This window comes from Mus musculus, chromosome 15 (assembly GCF_000001635.26).
Source record: "Mus musculus strain C57BL/6J chromosome 15, GRCm38.p6 C57BL/6J".
Taxonomy (NCBI): Eukaryota; Metazoa; Chordata; class Mammalia; order Rodentia; family Muridae; genus Mus; species Mus musculus.
In genome coordinates, this window is record NC_000081.6 from 25,100,932 (window position 1) to 25,118,670 (window position 17,739).

A 17,739-nucleotide genomic window follows, 5' to 3' on the forward strand; every position below is an offset into this window, starting at 1 on the left:
TAATGTGTTTTTCTACCTTCTAATTATTTTTCTACCTGAGTAAAATAAGAATTAATTCACAAATAATGACACATGTGTGCTACAAATACACAAGAATCCTGCATTTTACTAGAAGTCCGTGATAGATCCAATGGCTCACCACCTCTTTAACACAGATGAGTTTCCATTTTCATTTCAAACACAAAATGGAGACAAGAATAAAATTACATTTTTTTTTCTTGAGGGTCAGCATAGCCCAGAAGTTTGTCTACCAGATTTGCCTGAGCTGTTGCTTAGATTGGAAGTTTTGCTCCAGAATTAGAACCCCACAAAAAAGGAAAATATAAGTATAAATTTGAAGCAAGGTTCCGTGCTCTTTGTAGGTTTGTTTGTAACATAGTAACAAAGGTGCTTCCTTGTTCTTAATGTCTACCTTTCATATGACCAATCTGTTTCACCTTAGTGTTATATTTGCAGACCTAAGCCTGAATTAAAAGGAAAATATAAACCTTGAGGAAAGGTGTGCCTAACTTAATGGACCAAATCCAAAATGGAAAGCTTTAATTCTGAGCGTCTCAAACTGGCCTTCCAGATTTGTGGCCAGTGTCCCACATTACTGCATTCCTTTGCCATTTTTATACACTGGTTGCACTGGACAAAATATCCTTCTCAACCTACCTCATTTCCGTTCTCCTGGATTTCCCAATTTGGGAGTGCAGTGTGTTATTAAATGCTATTGCTCTTCCTGCTTCATCAAAATCCATCTTGAGGGAAATACCAAATAACTACCCTGTAGCACACACATATTTTGAAAAGGGATGCAGTCTAAGTTATTGCTTTAGGATTTGCAGGCATTGACAAGAAAACATAACCAGATTGGTCTTTTTAGCAGGAGCAAGTCATTGACCTTAGCCTAAATATGACTAAAGTCTCATGGCAGCCAGCTACAGTGACTCCCACCACAGCTCTGGAGGATGGGCAGTCACGCGTCTTCCTGTCCTCAAGCTAAAGAAAAGACAAGGCAGGGAGACACAAAGGAACTGTAACCTAAAAAAGAATAGCTGGCTCTCCTGAATGAAACAACATTTCTATGCCCAGAAAAGCATCTTTAAGTCTACAAATGAAATTTGTGAAGAAATTTGAGTCGGACGGTTATTCTAGTTTCTTCTGGAATTGGGTAACATCACTGGATGCCTGTCAGAGGCAGGGGTGGACACATATGTTGTCAGTCCTCAAAGTTTATCAGTCAGGCTTCTTTTCCGTTGGAAAGCATACGTTTGTGATTTCCAAATCCGAAGCAGAGCCGAGAAGAGAACTACAGATTGGTGTTCCAGGAGCAAGGTCCTCTTCAGAGAACTGAAGTAATGTGTACAAACTTCATTGTTCTGAATGTCTCCTGTCCTGGAAGCAGATAACGCTGCTGTAAAGGAGCATAATTTAATAAAAGCCTAATTAGCTCCTCAAGATGCTTGCTAGAGTTAGCTATTTCACACACAGATATAGTGATAATAAATCCTACGCATATTTTATGTGTATTTATGACCTGAGTTGTACATATCCAAACATTTTAATAGTTGTGACTTTTACATACAAATCCACTAAGCTTGACATTTTTAACCATCTTAACTTTTTTTAAATTTTTGCTTGAATTCCACTAGCTATCATTAATAAGCAGTAGGGACTCTAGTCTAGACCATTTAACATTTGATGGCTACAAGCTGGCTTGATCACAATGTTTTTGTGTCATTTGAAACATCTTTAAGATTCTCCTAATCCTTAGTACCTTCCTGGTTGAGCAAATTCCTAAATTCCCTAAATAATCATAAGTATTGCTCATTTTTGTTGATAGTGGCCTCAGAGAACTTTAAACAAAATGCCTTGTTGACTTGGGACAATAGGACCAACTGCGGCGTCATTAGACTGAGCTCTATGGGCTTCTTTTGCTCCATAATGTCCTTCTAGTGGAGGAAACCATGAGCAATTCAGCAGTAGAGAAAAAAACTGACATTATTTATTGGCGTTTCCTTTCCTAAACAATAGACGGTTATATTTCTCTCATTTTTTTAAACTGCTTGTCTGTACCGCACACAGGCAAGAAGACATAAAGAAATGTTCTTGAAGTGTAGTCATCTATCATTCAAACTGCACACATAAATTTTTCTTAAGGCTTAAAAATGAAAAATATAAAACTGGGGCTATGGTTTAGTGTGAGGAATGTCTGCGATACAAGCATCTCTAGCGCCTGCAGGCAGCAGAGTCCTGCCTATAAACCCAGTGCTCCGGAGGCAGACAGGGGTTCACTGGAACAAGCTGACAGGTTAAAGTAGCTGAACCTGGGAGCTCTGGGTTCAAGTGACAGGTCTTGCCTGATTACCTAAGGGGAAGAGTAATAGAAGACACTTCACATAGGCCATTACACTCATACATATGCACATGGATAAGCATACACATGTGAAAGAAAAAGAAATGTGGGCTAGTCAGCACCCTCCTGGACTCACACTCTCCCTAGTCTTTGTGGCCTTCTAGATATACCACAACCTGTCCATGACACTCTTCTCCACACTACCCAACTTTTGGTTAGGATATTGTGTTTTCTAACTTATATGTAGAACAGTTTCCCTGTGCAAAGGGAGAAAAACAAGCAAAAGACATTAGAACATCATTCACACCCAAGAATCTATGGTTTCAATAATTCTACTTTCTACGTGGTCAGTTTCTTACTTTCGTCTCTGATTAACATTTATTAATTTTTATCTCCCCTACTGTGTTTCCTTAACCATGTTCTACAGCCTACTATGTCCTTTTTTTTGCCTCTGATCTTATAACCTATCTTTCTTCTTTATTACTACACGCTAACTCCAGTCCACAGTTACCATACTACTACCACTACTATCCCCCCATGTGTGTGCCCTCCATTTCTAGCCTTTCTCTCTCACACTAGCTTCCTGCACATTTGTTTCTGTGTGGCTGAACATACATATAGAGTAGAAAACAACCACACTCCCTGTTACCTTGATTGTATGATCACTAACACACTGAGCCCTTATTATCTCAAGAGCCTCCTGAACCCCATGAATCCTGCTTCTCCATAACTGAATGTAAATGGGTCCAATCTTAAGAGGGGTGATCACAGTCATCTGTAAGTTGGAACACAGGGCCCCCAATGGAGAAGCTAGAGAAAGCACCAAAGGAGATGAAGGTTGAATATATGAACTAACCAGTACCCCTAGAGCTCATATCTCTAGCTGCATATGTAGCAGAAGATGGCCTAGTCGGCCATCATTGGGAAGAGAGGCCCCTTGGTATTGCAAACTTTATATGCCCCAGTACAGGGGAATGCCAGGGCCAAGAAGCAGGAGTGGGTGGGTAGGGGAGAAGGGCGGAGCGGGGGAGGGAATAGGGAACTTTCGGGATAGCATTTGAAATGTAGATCTAGAAAATATCTAATAAAAAAAAAGAGGGGCTGTGCAAATAACTGCAGCTGCTCTGGTTCAATGGTACTGACGATGTCCAACTAGAAGACATAGCGACAAAGTGTAGAGAGGGATTAGAGATTGAGATGGAACGAGGGTTTGGTTTCTGCTAAGAAAAAGTCATAGAATATGAGATATATTGGTAGAAAAAAGGAACCATAAATACATTTTATATGTGTTATTTTAGTTTGAAAGTTATTCACTTCCACCACCACTACCATGTTCAGCAGTATCTATTTGATTATTTTAATTAATTCTCATGACTAGACTGTGTTTCTATTAATAAGAAATAAAGAGATCTTGCTCCACCAAGGGCTGCATATTGTACTTAAAACCTAATTTTAACAGTTTGCCTTTATAAATTTAAACTGTACTCTTTTTATCATTACAAGAAATTTCTTGCTACCAAGCTTAACTTCTTTTTGACCTCTGGGTAAACTTTATTCAAAATATAACTCCTTTCACAAAGGAATTCCAGTGCCTTACAAATGTAGAGATTTGGAGAGTGTTATCAAAGGCTTTTCACAACTGATCCAGAGGATCATAGTCCAAGGACATCTTTGTCAGCTGACTGTCGTCCAGTTGTACGTCCTGGGTCCTTGTCTCTGTCCTCTCCATGTGCACTCTGAAGTCACTTCTGCCTCCTCTCTCTTTTTGTGAATAAAAAAGCTCGTGGCTTCCTCCTGAAACAGACTTAGAAAGAATGCATTGTCAAGAATTTCTGAACTAATGTGAAATATGTAAAAGTTGTATTATTCACAGGTAGAGGGGAATGGAGGATTAAATTAAAGGACAAATTCCTCTGTCAGCATTACCTACCAGAGAGGAAAAAAATGGTTCTTCCAGGTGAAAATGTAATCCCATGTGACTAAAGAAGTATCCCTTGTTTCCATGAGGCGCTCTCTATAGGAACATGCATTGTTTTCCTTGATTTTACCTCTAAGCTCCATAAACTCGTGAAATTTATAAATTTGAAAGTCTGACATAAACACAAAAGAAAATCAGTTAATGATCACTGAGAAAAAACCAACTTGATAAGATGGGGAAGAAGGAGAAACAGCAATGTCTATGAATGAAGTATCAAAATTGATCCCTGACAGTTTTCTAGTAGATACAAGAACAGCACATATTCTTATACACTGAATTTTAAATATGTTCAATTCTTGCTGCACTTTCTGGAAAAAAGCAAGCACAAAATTTTTGTGTATTAAAATTTAAATGCTGAATTTAGTTACCTTGTAGAACTCTTTTTTTTTTTTTTTTCTTGAACTGTGGGGCTTATTGGGAAAATGTGCATCTTTATTCTTGTGTAATGATTCTTTGCATTTAATGTTGTCATAAATCAATAAATCATTAAAAATAAACTAAAGACAACTAAATGGTTCATAAAATCAGTTTTCAATTTATGGCTTCATAATAAAAAAAAAAAGGTTCCATATAAGCTATAAGCTATGATGTAGTTTCCTCCCTAGTGATGAGTTTCGTGTTGAAGTTACCTGAATGGAGCGCTTCAAGAATATTAGTAAGCTCTGTTTGGCATTCCAGATCAGTGCTCATGGAAAGCACAGTCATTTGAAAAGTCACAAACATGGGATCTCATCAAGCTCCCTCCTCAGTTGTCCCTTTGTGTGGCTGTCCTCAAGGTCGAGCTCCTACAGGCATCCCCTCAAGGTCGAGCTCCTACAGGCATCCCCTCAAGGTCGAGCTCCTACAGGCATCCCTCCCCGTTCTGACATTCCAGAAAGCCATAGAAGCCTACAGCTTCTGCCCATTTATAATTCCCAGAAATAATCAATACATATTTGGTAATAGTCTCAAGGGAACTGCTAAATACCCATTCCATTTCCTTTTCTTAGCAAGCTATTGAGACTCAACAGAGTTGAATTACAATACCCAGGTTCTTTTAAGTGCCTAAGAGTGTAATATTGTATATATTTAGAATTAAATTAATGTCTCAAATATATTAGTAAATTGTGCTTGAGACTGGATGCACTTGGGCCTTATCCTCAAAAATGGCTGTTTCGTGGTCGTTAACAAGATTCAGGAGATCTGAGGAACCACAAATGAGAGAGGTATCTCAGTATGTATGCCTCACTTCAGATCTTGAGTGACTTCCCTACCACAGTACAGAGTGAAGAAACCTGAGGACTGAGGTAGACAGCCAGGCATGCACATCTGCCTTCCCATTTGGATTGTACTTTCTCCCTTCATTTTTCTGGCAAACATTATATACGTCATGGGGCTAATTATATTTCATGTTAATTCCGTTCTCCTGTGAGGGGCTGCGAATAAGGAATGAGTCAGCACTCAGGTGATTTCCTGTAAACCTGCTTCCCACCTTAATTTGTAAAATAGAGAGCTGGTGATTGGGCAAATAAAGGGAAGGTGGAGCAGAAGGTTGGGAGAGGGAAGAAGGAGAAAATGGAAGAGGGAGGAGAGACAGAGGAGGAGGAAGAAGAAAAGCAGAGCAGAAGCACATGGCCTGGAGAAACTGCAAGTTCTAAGCGGTCTCATAGATGTCAAAGATGGTAGTGTAGCAGTAGCTCTGCCCAATCTAGGCGCACAGCATGTATTCATATTAATTGTGTTGTGTTTTCATTGCCAGGGCATATTTAGGTTGGAGATTTACTGCAACACGAATACTTGCCATACATCTTTTTGGAAATATAAAATTCTTAAACATTTATTTATTTTCATCTTCTGTATATATGTGTTTTGCCTTCCTTCACTCCACATGTGCTTTTGATTCCTTCAGAGGTAGAAGAGGGTAGGCACTGGCCATGAAAGTAGAGTTCCATGTGGTTATAAGACACCATGTGGGTGCTGGGAACCAACCCAGGTCCTCTGAAAACCAAACAAATGCTCTTAACAGCTGAGCTCTCTTCAGGGGCACGATCCATAGTTCTTGTGAAAGCAGATCTACAAATTGTGAAAGGTTGTTGAAATAAATCTCCATTGATTACGAAAAATATTTCAAAAGATTTTTTTCTTAATCAGAATCATTTGTCTAATGGCCTCTATTTTCTCTGAGGATATATATAGATATATATCAGCACTTTTTCTGCCCTGTACTGGGAAAGATAATTGCACAATTCTAGTTTTCAGAAAAATTTATAAGCTATAAATGTAGCCATCAAAGATGTAAGATTATTTCATTCTAAAATATAGTGCTACTTCAGACATATCATTTGTGATATGTTTAAATAAACATATTCTTATAAATCATCTAGTGAAAATTTTAAGGCATGGTGATGATGATTATGATTATGGTGATGATAACTGTTGGTTTAGAGAAGGATACAGTTTATTCTTGTATGGTTGGTAGTTTTGATTTCTGAATTTGCTCTAAGACCTTTGGTATTAGGAAAACAATTTTAACGTAATGTGGACTTCAAAGTTGGGTTACTTACACTTATTCTATCCAAAAGCAACAACTGATGAATACAGAAAACAGAGCTAATTAAACTGAGCCTCATGGAAGCTTATGAAACGCACATTGAACATCTGCCAATATACCTCACTGTATCCAAGTGCTATGAGCCACTGTCACACAGTGTAACAGCTACAGTGTCTTCGAAACACATATATCTGCTAGTTAAAAAAATAACCTAGAAGCTGAAGCTCTTTTACAAACAAATTTCAGTTACTTCTTAAGACAAAGTGTCATGTTAATTCAATATTTACTTCTTAACACTTAACATGTATGAGACTATCCTGTCTGTCCATTCTACTTGATTTTTTACTTTATGTGTCAGTGATGTCATATTTTCACTACTACATCTCTACACAGCTATCTTTCTCAGAAAATTTGTTTACCATGCTATGTGACTTAAAATAATAGAGTTATTTATAGCAACATGTATTTCATTTTATACCTGAGCTGTTTGTTTCTTTCATTGGGACGGGGTCTCACTGTGTAGACCTGGTTGGTCTACAATAAAGCAATCCTTCTGCATTTGTCTCCCACATTCTCCTTAAATTTTCATATTTCTTGGGCATTTTATTTGTTGATGTTCAGAGGGTATCTCTTTATAGGGATGCCCCTGAACAAATAACTGGGCAGATATATATAGGTGCAGCAGAAGCAGAAATGGTTCATTAGGAAAGGATACACTCCCAAAGGAGAAAGCAGCCAAAGAAACGGGAGGATTTTAGCATCCCAGAGGATGCCCCACTGCACAAAGAGCAAGAGTGTCTGCATTATCATAGCAGGAGCTTTGGGGACTCGTTTGCAAGCACATTCTTTCTTGCATTATGTTCTGTAGCTCTATATACAGCTCTATATTACCGATTTCCTCAGTGTGAGGAGAGCGATGTGGTCACCTTCCTCTTTGCCAACATTTTAAGATGTGCTTTTTAAATCTTTGTTGGTGGCTCTCCGGATCTCAGATTCTACAAGGCTCTACCGCAGCCCTGAATGCCATTGTGGTTTTCATTGTCAACGTTATAGCAGTTCTAGAACTTCATCATTTTCTCCTGAAGAATGAATCTATACCATGAATGGGGAATGAGGTAGGACTGATGGCTCAGAATGAAGCTCTTAAAATCAGTTCAGTGCTGCATATGCAGAATTAAACTATTTGATCCTCTTTGTGCTTAATGACCAAGACAGAACTGTTTCAACTATCCCATTCTTACCTATTTGCAAAACTAGTTCCCACTGTTACGTTATCAAACAGACCCATGCTCCATTATTATTCAGACTATTCATCAAAAAAAAAAAATGTTGCTTTTTTGTCTTTGGAGGAAAAAAAAAAACAGCTAAACAACTGATTTATGACCATCTCGTTCCCTGTCACACCTTAACAATGATTTGTTCTTAATTTATAAGGCAATTCAATATGGCTATAGGACAAATTTTAGGTTGAATGCTGAACTCTCTCCAAATCTGGCTGTGTTCCCTATGTGGAAGTGAGAGTGTTGCTGGTGATTATTAGGCGGTGAGAGAGGAAGGAACATGGTACTAAATGAATAAATCTTTGCCTTTAACAAATTAAGTCAGATTAAAACAAAGAAAGACACATATTTCTATGTGCCAGTCTTTCTCCCTCTCTATCAGAAACAGTGATAGATAGCAGAAAGCAGAATGCAAGTCTCACCCTCCGATTTCTCTGTCAGTGAGCTGGTAGGTGACAAGGCATACACTGGAGAAAAGACATCATCTGCAAAAAATAGTTGTGCAAAATCGGATGTCCACATGTGGAAGCACTAAAAGTAATCTGTATTCTCACACTGCACAAAAACGAGGTCCAAGTAGATCAAAGACCTCATCTGAAAGCTGAAACACTAAAACTATTAGAAGAAAATATAGGTAGTATCCTACAAGATACAGGTATAGGAAAAATTTCTCTAAACATAAATCTACTTGCCAAGGAATTAGGAGCAAAAGTTAACCAACTGGGCCGTCATAAAACCAAAAAGCTTCTGCACAGCTAAGGATGCAATCAAGTCAGTAAAGAACCCCACAGAAAGGGAAGGAATCTTTGCCAGATATACACTTGACTAGGGAATAATATTCAGAGTTTCCAAAACTCATAAAATAATCAAGTGAGAAAATGACTGAATTAGTAAGTGGGTGGGTTAGGGAATCTAAGCAAAGTGTTCTCCATAGATGAAATAAAAATGGTTAAGAAATACTCCCAAAAAATATTTACTATCCTTAGCAATTGGGGCATTATAAATTAAAACAACATTGAGGTTTCATTTCACCTCCAATCAGAGTAGCTAAGATCAACAAGACAACTAACTGCTGTGGAAGTTATCGAGAAAGTGAAACCCTTACTCAGCATCGGTGGGGATGAAAATTAGCGTGGTCACTCCGAAAATAGGCATGGCAAATTCTCAAAAACAAAACGGATATCTACCATATGACCCAGCTATACAACACCTTGGCATGCACCCAAAATGACTAGACATCCTAGTACACAGATACTTGCATAGACACTCTATTCTCACTAGCCAGGAAATACAAACTACCTCAATGCCCTTCAGCAGATCAATGGATAACGAAATGTGATACGAAGACACAATGAAATACTTTTCAGCTGTAAAGAAAAATGAGATCATGAAGCTGACAGATAAGTAAATAAGCCTACAAAAGATCATACTGAACAAAAGGCAAATGCCACGTGTTCTTACTCATTCCCCAAATGTGAGTGTACAACATAAAGTAACCATGGTAAACAAAGGGTTGGCTGAAAGGAAAATATCAGGACATGGGTGACATGAACTGGGAAACAGAATAGTGGAAAGATGCTCCAGCGGAGAAGGGGGAGAGAGAGAGAGAGAGAGAGAGAGAGAGAGAGAGAGAGAGAGAGAGAGAGAGAAAGAGAGAGAGAGAGAATTGACCCACTTAGGTTGACAAAGCTTTCCACAAATACCATAGACTAACAAAACCCCAGCAACAGACATGAGAAACCCTCCTTTTGGATAGTTGTACAGGGTAATACAAATGAATTCCAAAACAATATAAGTTATTGCTGTGCCTATTGGTTGCCTTTCTGCAGCTGAAGGCAGGGTCCTTTTTTTTTTTTTTTTCCATTTTTTATTAGGTATTTAGCTCATTTACATTTCCAATGCTATACCAAAAGTCCCCCATGCCCACCCACCCCCACTCCCCTACCCGCCCACTACCCCTTTTTGGCCCTGGCATTCCCCTGTTCTGGGGCATATAAAGTTTGCGTGTCCAATGGGCCTCTCTTTCCAGTGATGGCCGACTAGGCCATCTTTTGATACATATGCAGCTAGAGTCAAGAGCTCCGGGGTACTGGTTAGTTCATAATGTTGATCCAACTATAGGGTTGCAGATCCCTTTAGCTCCTTGGGTACTTTCTCTAGCTCCTCCATTGGGAGCCCTGTGATCCATCCATTAGCTGACTGTGAGCATTCACTTCTGTGTTTGCTAGGCCCCGGCATAGTCTCACAAGAGACAGCTACATCTGGGTCCTTTCGATAAAATCTTGCTAGTGTATGCAATGGTGTCAGCATTTGGATGCTGATTATAGGGTGGATCCCTGGATATGGCAGTCTCTACATGGTCCATCCTTTCATCTCAGCTCCAAACTTTGTCTCTGTAACTCCTTCCAAGGGTGTTTTGTTCCCACTTCTAAGGAGGGGCATAGTGTCCACACTTCAGTCTTCATTTTTCTTGAGTTTCATGTGTTTAGGAAATTGTATCTTATATCTTGGGTATCCTAAGTTTTGGGCTATTATCCACTTATCAGTGAGTACATATTGTGTGAGTTCCTTTGTGAATGTGTTACCTCACTCAGGATGATGCCCTCCAGGTCCATCCATTTGGCTAGGAATTTCATAAATTCATTCTTTTTAATAGCTGAGTAGTACTCCATTGTGTAGATGTACCACATTTTCTGTATCCATTCCTCTGTTGAGGGGCATCTGGGTTCTTTCCAGCTTCTGGCTATTATAAATAAGGCTGCTATGAACATAGTGGAGCATGTGTCCTTCTTACCAGTTGGGGCATCTTCTGGATATATGCCCAGGAGAGGTATTGCTGGATCCTCCGGTAGTACTATGTCCAATTTTCTGAGGAACCGCCAGACGGATTTCCAGAGTGGTTGTACAAGCCTGCAATCCCACCAACAATGGAGGAGTGTTCCTCTTTCTCCACATCCTTGCCAGCATCTGCTGTCACCTGAATTTTTGATCTTAGCCATTCTGACTGGTGTGAGGTAGAATCTCAGGGTTGTTTTGATTTGCATTTCCCTGATGATTAAGGATGTTGAACATTTTTTCAGGTGCTTCTCTGCCATTCGGTATTGCTCAGGTGAGAATTCTTTGTTCAGTTCTGAGCCCCATTTTTTAATGGGGTTATTTGATTTTCTGCAGTCCACCTTCTTGAGTTCTTTATATATGTTGGATATTAGTCCCCTATCTGATTTAGGATAGGTAAAGATCCTTTCCCAATCTGTTGGTGGTCTCTTTGTCTTATTGACGGTCTCTTTTGCCTTGCAGAAACTTTGGAGTTTCATTAGGTCCCATTTATCAATTCTCGATCTTACAGCACAAGCCATTGCTGTTCTGTTCAGGAATTTTTCCCCTGTGCCCATATCTTCAAGGCTTTTCCCCACTTTCTCCTCTATAAGTTTGAGTGTCTCTGGTTTTATGTGAAGTTCTTTGATCCATTTAGATTTGACCTTAGTACAAGGAGATAAGTATGGATCGATTCGCATTCTTCTACACGATAACAACCAGTTGTGCCAGCACCAATTGTTGAAAATGCTGTCTTTCTTCCACTGGATGGTTTTAGCTCCCTTGTCGAAGATCAAGTGACCATAGGTGTGTGGGTTCATTTCTGGGTCTTCAATTCTATTCCATTGGTCTACTTGTCTGTCTCTATACCAGTACCATGCAGTTTTTACCACAATTGCTCTGTAGTAAAGCTTTAGGTCAGGCATGGTGATTCCACCAGAGGTTATTTTATCCTTGAGAAGAGTTTTTGCTATCCTAGGTTTTTTGTTATTCCAGATGAATTTGCAAATTGCTCCTTCTAATTTGTTGAAGAATTGAGTTGGAATTTTGATGGGGATTGCATTGAATCTGTAGATTGCTTTTGGCAAGATAGCCATTTTTACAATGTTGATCCTGCCAATCCATGAGCATGGGAGATCTTTCCATCTTCTGAGATCTTCTTTAATTTCTTTCTTCAGAGACTTGAAGTTTTTATCATACAGATCTTTCACTTCCTTAGTTAGAGTCACGCCGAGATATTTTATATTATTTGTGACTATTGAGAAGGGTGTTGTTTCCCTAATTTCTTTCTCAGCCTGTTTATTCTTTGTGTAGAGAAAGGCCATTGACTTGTTTGAGTTAATTTTATATCCAGCTACTTCACCGAAGCTGTTTATCAGGTTTAGGAGTTCTCTGGTGGAATTTTTAGGGTCACTTATATATACTATCATATCATCTGCAAAAAGTGATATTTTGACTTCCTCCTTTCCAATTTGTATCCCCTTGATCTCCTTTTGTTGTCGAATTGCTCTGGCTAATACTTCAAGTACTATGTTGAAAAGGTAGGGAGAAAGTGGGCAGCCTTGTCTAGTCCCTGATTTTAGTGGGATTGCTTCCAGCTTCTCTCCATTTACTTTGATGTTGGCTACTGGTTTGCTGTAGATTGCTTTTATCATGTTTAGGTATGGGCCTTGAATTCCTGATCTTTCCAGAACTTTTATCATGAATGGGTGTTGGATCTTGTCAAATGCTTTTTCTGCATCTAACGAGATGATCATGTGGTTTTTGTCTTTGAGTTTGTTTATATAGTGGATTACATTGATGGATTTTCGTATATTAAACCATCCCTGCATCCCTGGAATAAAACCTACTTGGTCAGGATGGATGATTGCTTTAATGTGTTCTTGGATTCAGTTAGCGAGAATTTTATTGAGGATTTTTGCATCGATATTCATAAGAGAAATTGGTCTGAAGTTCTCTATCTTTGTTGGATCTTTCTGTGGTTTAGGTATCAGAGTAATAGTGGCTTCATAAAATGAGTTGGGTAGAGTACCTTCTACTTCTATCTTGTGACAAAGTTTGTGCAGAACTGGAATTAGATCTTTGAAGGTCTGATAGAACTCTGCACTAAACCCATCTGGTCCTGGGCTTTTTTTGGCTGGGAGACTATTTATAACTGCTTCTATTTCTTTAGGGGATATGGGACTGTTTAGAAGGTCAACTTGATCCTGATTCAACTTTGGTACCTGGTATCTGTCCAGAAATTTGTCCATTTCGTCCAGGTTTTCCAGTTTTGTTGAGTATAGCCTTTTGTAGAAGGATCTGATGGTGTTTTGGATTTCTTCAGGATCTGTTGTTATGTCTCCCTTTTCAGTTCTGATTTTGTTAATTAGGATTTTGTCTCTGTGCCCTTTAGTGAGTCTAGCTAAGGGTTTATCTATCTTGTTGATTTTCTCAAAGAACCAACTCCTCGTTTGGTTAATTCTTTGAATAGTTCTTCTTGTTTCCACTTGGTTGATTTCACCCCTGAGTTTGATTATTTCCTGCCGTCTACTCCTCTTGGGTGAATTTGCCTCCTTTTTTTCTAGAGCTTTTAGATGTGTTGTCAAGCTGCTAGTATGTGCTCTCTCCCGTTTCTTCATGGAGGCACTCACAGCTATAAGTTTCCCTCTTAGAAATGCTTTCATTGTGTCCCAAAGGTTTGGGTACGTTGTGGCTTCATTTTCATTCAACTCTAAAAAGTCTTTAATTTCTTTCTTTATTCCTTCCTTGACCAAGGTAACATTGAGAAGAGTGTTGTTCAGTTTCCACGTGAGTGTTGGCTTTCTGTTATTTTTTTTTGTTATTGAAGATCAGCCTTAGTACATGGTGATCTGATAGGATACATGGGATAATTTCAATATTTTTGAATCTGTTGAGGCCTGTTTTGTGACCTATTATGTGGTCAATTTTGGAGAAGGTACCATGAGGTGCTGAGAAGAAGGTATATCCTTTTGTTTTAGGATAAAATGTTCTGTAGATACCTGTCAGATCCATTTGTTTCATCACTTCTGTTAGTTTCAGTGTGTCCCTGTTTAGTTTCTGTTTCCATGATCTGTCCATTGGTGAAAGTGGTGTGTTGAAGTCTCCCACTATTATTGTGTGAGGTGCAATGTGTGCTTTGAGCTTTACTAAAGTTTCTTTAATGAATGTGGCTGCCCTTGTATTTGGAGCATAGATATTCAGAATTGAGAGTTCCTCTTGGAGGATTTTACCTTTGATGAGAACGAAGTGCCCCTCCTTGTCTTTTTTGATGACTTTGGGTTGGAAGTCAATCTTATCAGATATTAGGATGGTTACTCCAGCTTGTTTCTTCATACCATTTGCTTGGAAAATTGTTTTCCAGCCTTTTATTCTGAGGTAGTGTCTATCTTTTTCTCTGAGATGTGTCTCCTGTAAACAGCAAAATGTTGGGTCTTGTTTGTGTAGCCAGTTTGTTAGTCTATGTCTTTTTATTGGGGAGTTGAGACCATTGATGTTAAGAGATATTAAGGAAAAGTAATTGTTGCTTCCTGTTATTTTTGTTGTTAAAGTTGGCATTCTTTTCTTGTGGCTGTCTTCTTTTAGGTTTGTTGAGGGATTACCTTCTTGTTTTTTCTAGGGCATTGTTCCCGTTCTTGTATTGGTTTTTTTCTGTTATTAACCTTTGAAGGGCTGGATTTGTGGAGAGATAATGTGTGAATTTGGTTTTGTCGTGGAATACTTTGGTTTCTCCATCTATGGTAATTGAGAGTTTGGCTGGGTATAGTAGCCTGGGCTGGAATTTGTGTTCTCTTAGTGTCTGTATAACATCTGTCCAGGCTCTTCAGGCTTTCATAGTCTCTGGTGAAAAATCTGGTGTAATTCTGATAGGCTTGCCTTTGTATGTTACTTGACCTTTTTCCCTTACTGCTTTTAGTATTCTATCTTTATTTAGTGCATTTGTTGTTCTAATTATTATGTGTCGGGAGGAATTTCTTTCCTGGTCCAGTCTATTTGGAGTTCTGTAGGCTTCTTGTATGTTCATAGGTATCTCTTTCTTTATATTTGGGAAGTTTTCTTCAATAATTTTGTTGAAGATGTTTGCTGGTCCTTTGAGTTGAAAATCTTCATTCTCATCCACTCCTATTATCCGTAGGTTTGGTCTTCTCATTGTGTCCTGGATTTCCTGGATATTTTGAGTTAGGATCTTTTTGCATTTTCCATTTTCTTTGATTGTTGTGCCGATGTTCTCTATGGAATCTTCTGCACCTGAGCTTCTCTCTTCCATCTCTTGTATTCTGTTGCTGATGCTCAAATCTATGGTTCCAGATTTCTTTCCTAGGGTTTCTATCTCCAGTGTTGCCTCACTTTGAGTTTTCTTTATTGTGTCTACTTCCCTTTTTAGGTCAAGTATGGTTTTGTTCATTTCCATCACCTGTTTGTATGTTTTTTCCTCTTTTTCTGTAAGGACTTCTACCTGTTTGATTGTGTTTTCCTGTTTTTCTTTAAGGACTTGTAACTCTTTAGCTGTGTTCTCCTGTATTTCTTTAAGTGATTTATTAAAGTCCTTCTTGATGTCCTCTACCATCATCATGAGATATGCTTTTAAATCTAGGTCTAGGTTTTCGGGTGTGTTGGGGTGCCCTGGACTGGGCGAAGTGGGAGTGCTGGGTTCTGATGATGGTGGGTGGTCTTGGTTCCTGTTAGTAGGATTCCTACGTTTACCTTTCGCCATCTGGTAATCTCTGGAGTTAGTAGTTATAGTTGACTCTGTTTAGAGATTGTACTTCTGGTGATTCTGTTACCGTCTCTCAGCAGACTTGGGAGACAGATTCTCTCCTCTGAGTTTCAGTGCTCAGAGCACTCTCTGCTGGCAAGCTCTCTTACAGGGAAGGTGCGCAGATATCTTGTTTTTGGACCTCCTCCTGGTCGAAGAGGAAGGCCCAAAACAGGGCCTTTCTCAGAAGCTGTGTTGCTTTGGCAGTTCCCAGAAGCTGTCAGCTTCTGTGGTGCAGACTCTCACCTGTGCAGACTAAATTCCTAAGTTCCAGGGAGTCCTGGAACCAAGATGGCGACCGCTGCTCCTGAGGCTGAGGCCGCCTCCCAAGCCAGGCGGACACCTGTCCTCTGGTCCGGCTGGTGGCCGGCTATCTGCAGCCTGCAAAGGGTACTGCCTTAGCGGCTCTGTGCTTCCGCCTGTCCCAGAAGCTGTCCGGTTCTCTGGCGCACCCTCTGACCTGTTCAGACTAATTTCCTAAGTTCTGCTGAGTCCCGGAACCAAGATGGCGACCGCTGCTGCTGAGGCTGAGGCCGCCTCCCAAGCCAGGCGGACACCTGTCCTCTGGTCCGGACGGTGGCCGGCTGTCTGCGGCCCGCCAAGGGTGCTGCCTCAGCGGCTCTGTGCTTCCGCCTGTCCCAGAAGCTGTCCGGTTCTCTGGCGCACCCTCTAACCTGTTCAGACTAATTTCCTAGGTCCCGCAGTGTCCCGGAACCCAGATGGTGACCGCTGCTGCTGAGGCTGAGGCCGCCTCCCAAGCCAGGCGCAGCAGGGTCCTTTTGCTAAGACACTGCACACTCAGGTCTCAGGATTTGACTGAGCTAGATCTGGCCTGAACGCCTCCTTCCTGTAGTCTAAATTCTAAATAGCTTTTATTATGAATAGTCTCACTGTCCCCCCTGACTCAGCAGGAAAAGAGGGCAGGTTTATCTTACATAATTTTCACACTTCTAATTGTCTGCGAGGATCATTTGTTCCAAAGTCTGTCTTTACCTTCATTTTTAGATGGTAATTAGGGTTGTTAATTTATTACCCATCTTTCTCATCTTCCATGGCTCTTTATCTAAACAGACATAGTTTATGTCCAAGCCAGAACCAATTATTTCACCCTTGTCAAAATCAGCCTTAGAACCTGTTAAAATATAATATAATAGAACTCTTACCCCTTTATTACGTTCTGGGATTCTTCATGTCCTGAAATAATGTCTGTCTCATGGTTGTCTTCACAGAAGTTCTAGGTTGAGAACACTTCCAGAAATGTAGCTAATTCAAAATGAAAGACAAAATGAGAGACATGGAAATGATGTCCACATTTAGTCCTGAAAAGCAAATTAAAGGAGAGTAAAGTTTGGTGAAACACAGATTCTTCTTCCAACAAGGGTCACATTATTGTTGTAGGTAGATGTATTATCTGTACATATCTCCTAATGATCAAGTTTACAGACTCAGAGAAGTTAGGTATCAGATTTACTCCCTGTCTTCTGCCCTTGTGCTCAGGCCGTGTGTAATCTCTGGGAGCATGAATGATTGAGTCGCTGTCCTTGGTCCTGAGCATCACTCTTCCCCAGTGCTATTGGTGGGTTCATCTCTTCCAGCCTTGACACTCCTCTTGCTATGCTCACATCAGCCTGTAACTTCTGAGTCCACACATCCAGAATAATTCTGAGTCCTCACATCCAGAATAATTCTTAACGTTAATAAAAATAAGTTCATAGTGAATGTAAATAAACATTCTGGCCCAAACTGCAATAAAGTAGTCCTTATTGCAATGCCTTGAAATCTAAAGTCTGTTATGTGTGTGCCAAGGTAAGTATTGACATAATTTAAAAGCTATAACAAATAAATAGATGATTAATAGTTAACTCCCTTAATCTTCCATTAATCTTCCTTAATGATCCAAAGATTGCCTAGTGCTCTTGAAGAAAATAAGTACTAACACTAACAAAATGAAAAGAAAAATACAGTTCACATATTTCACTTTAAATAGCAATGCTACCAAATGAGGTTTGCTTTTAGGATTCAGCTTGGCTGAGTTTATAA

The 17,739-nt window shown here is 39.6% G+C and overlaps 1 long non-coding RNA gene across 2 annotated transcripts in view; it reads right to left on the minus strand.

The window, feature by feature from the left end:
• Positions 1 to 1,126: 1,126 nt before the first annotated feature.
• Gm35996 overlaps positions 1,127 to 17,739 on the minus strand; it is a 77,336-nt gene continuing 60,723 nt past the window's right edge. Inside the window, exons 4-6 of one of the 2 annotated variants that reach the window (XR_001781659.1) lie at positions 16,863 to 16,962; positions 3,939 to 4,145; positions 1,127 to 1,399 (exon numbers count right to left, since the gene is read on the minus strand). This is a non-coding gene — a long non-coding RNA (predicted gene, 35996). Of the gene's footprint in view, positions 1,400 to 3,868; positions 4,146 to 16,862; positions 16,963 to 17,739 lie in introns of those variants that run through there. The other variant, XR_875072.1, reaches the window with a different exon arrangement.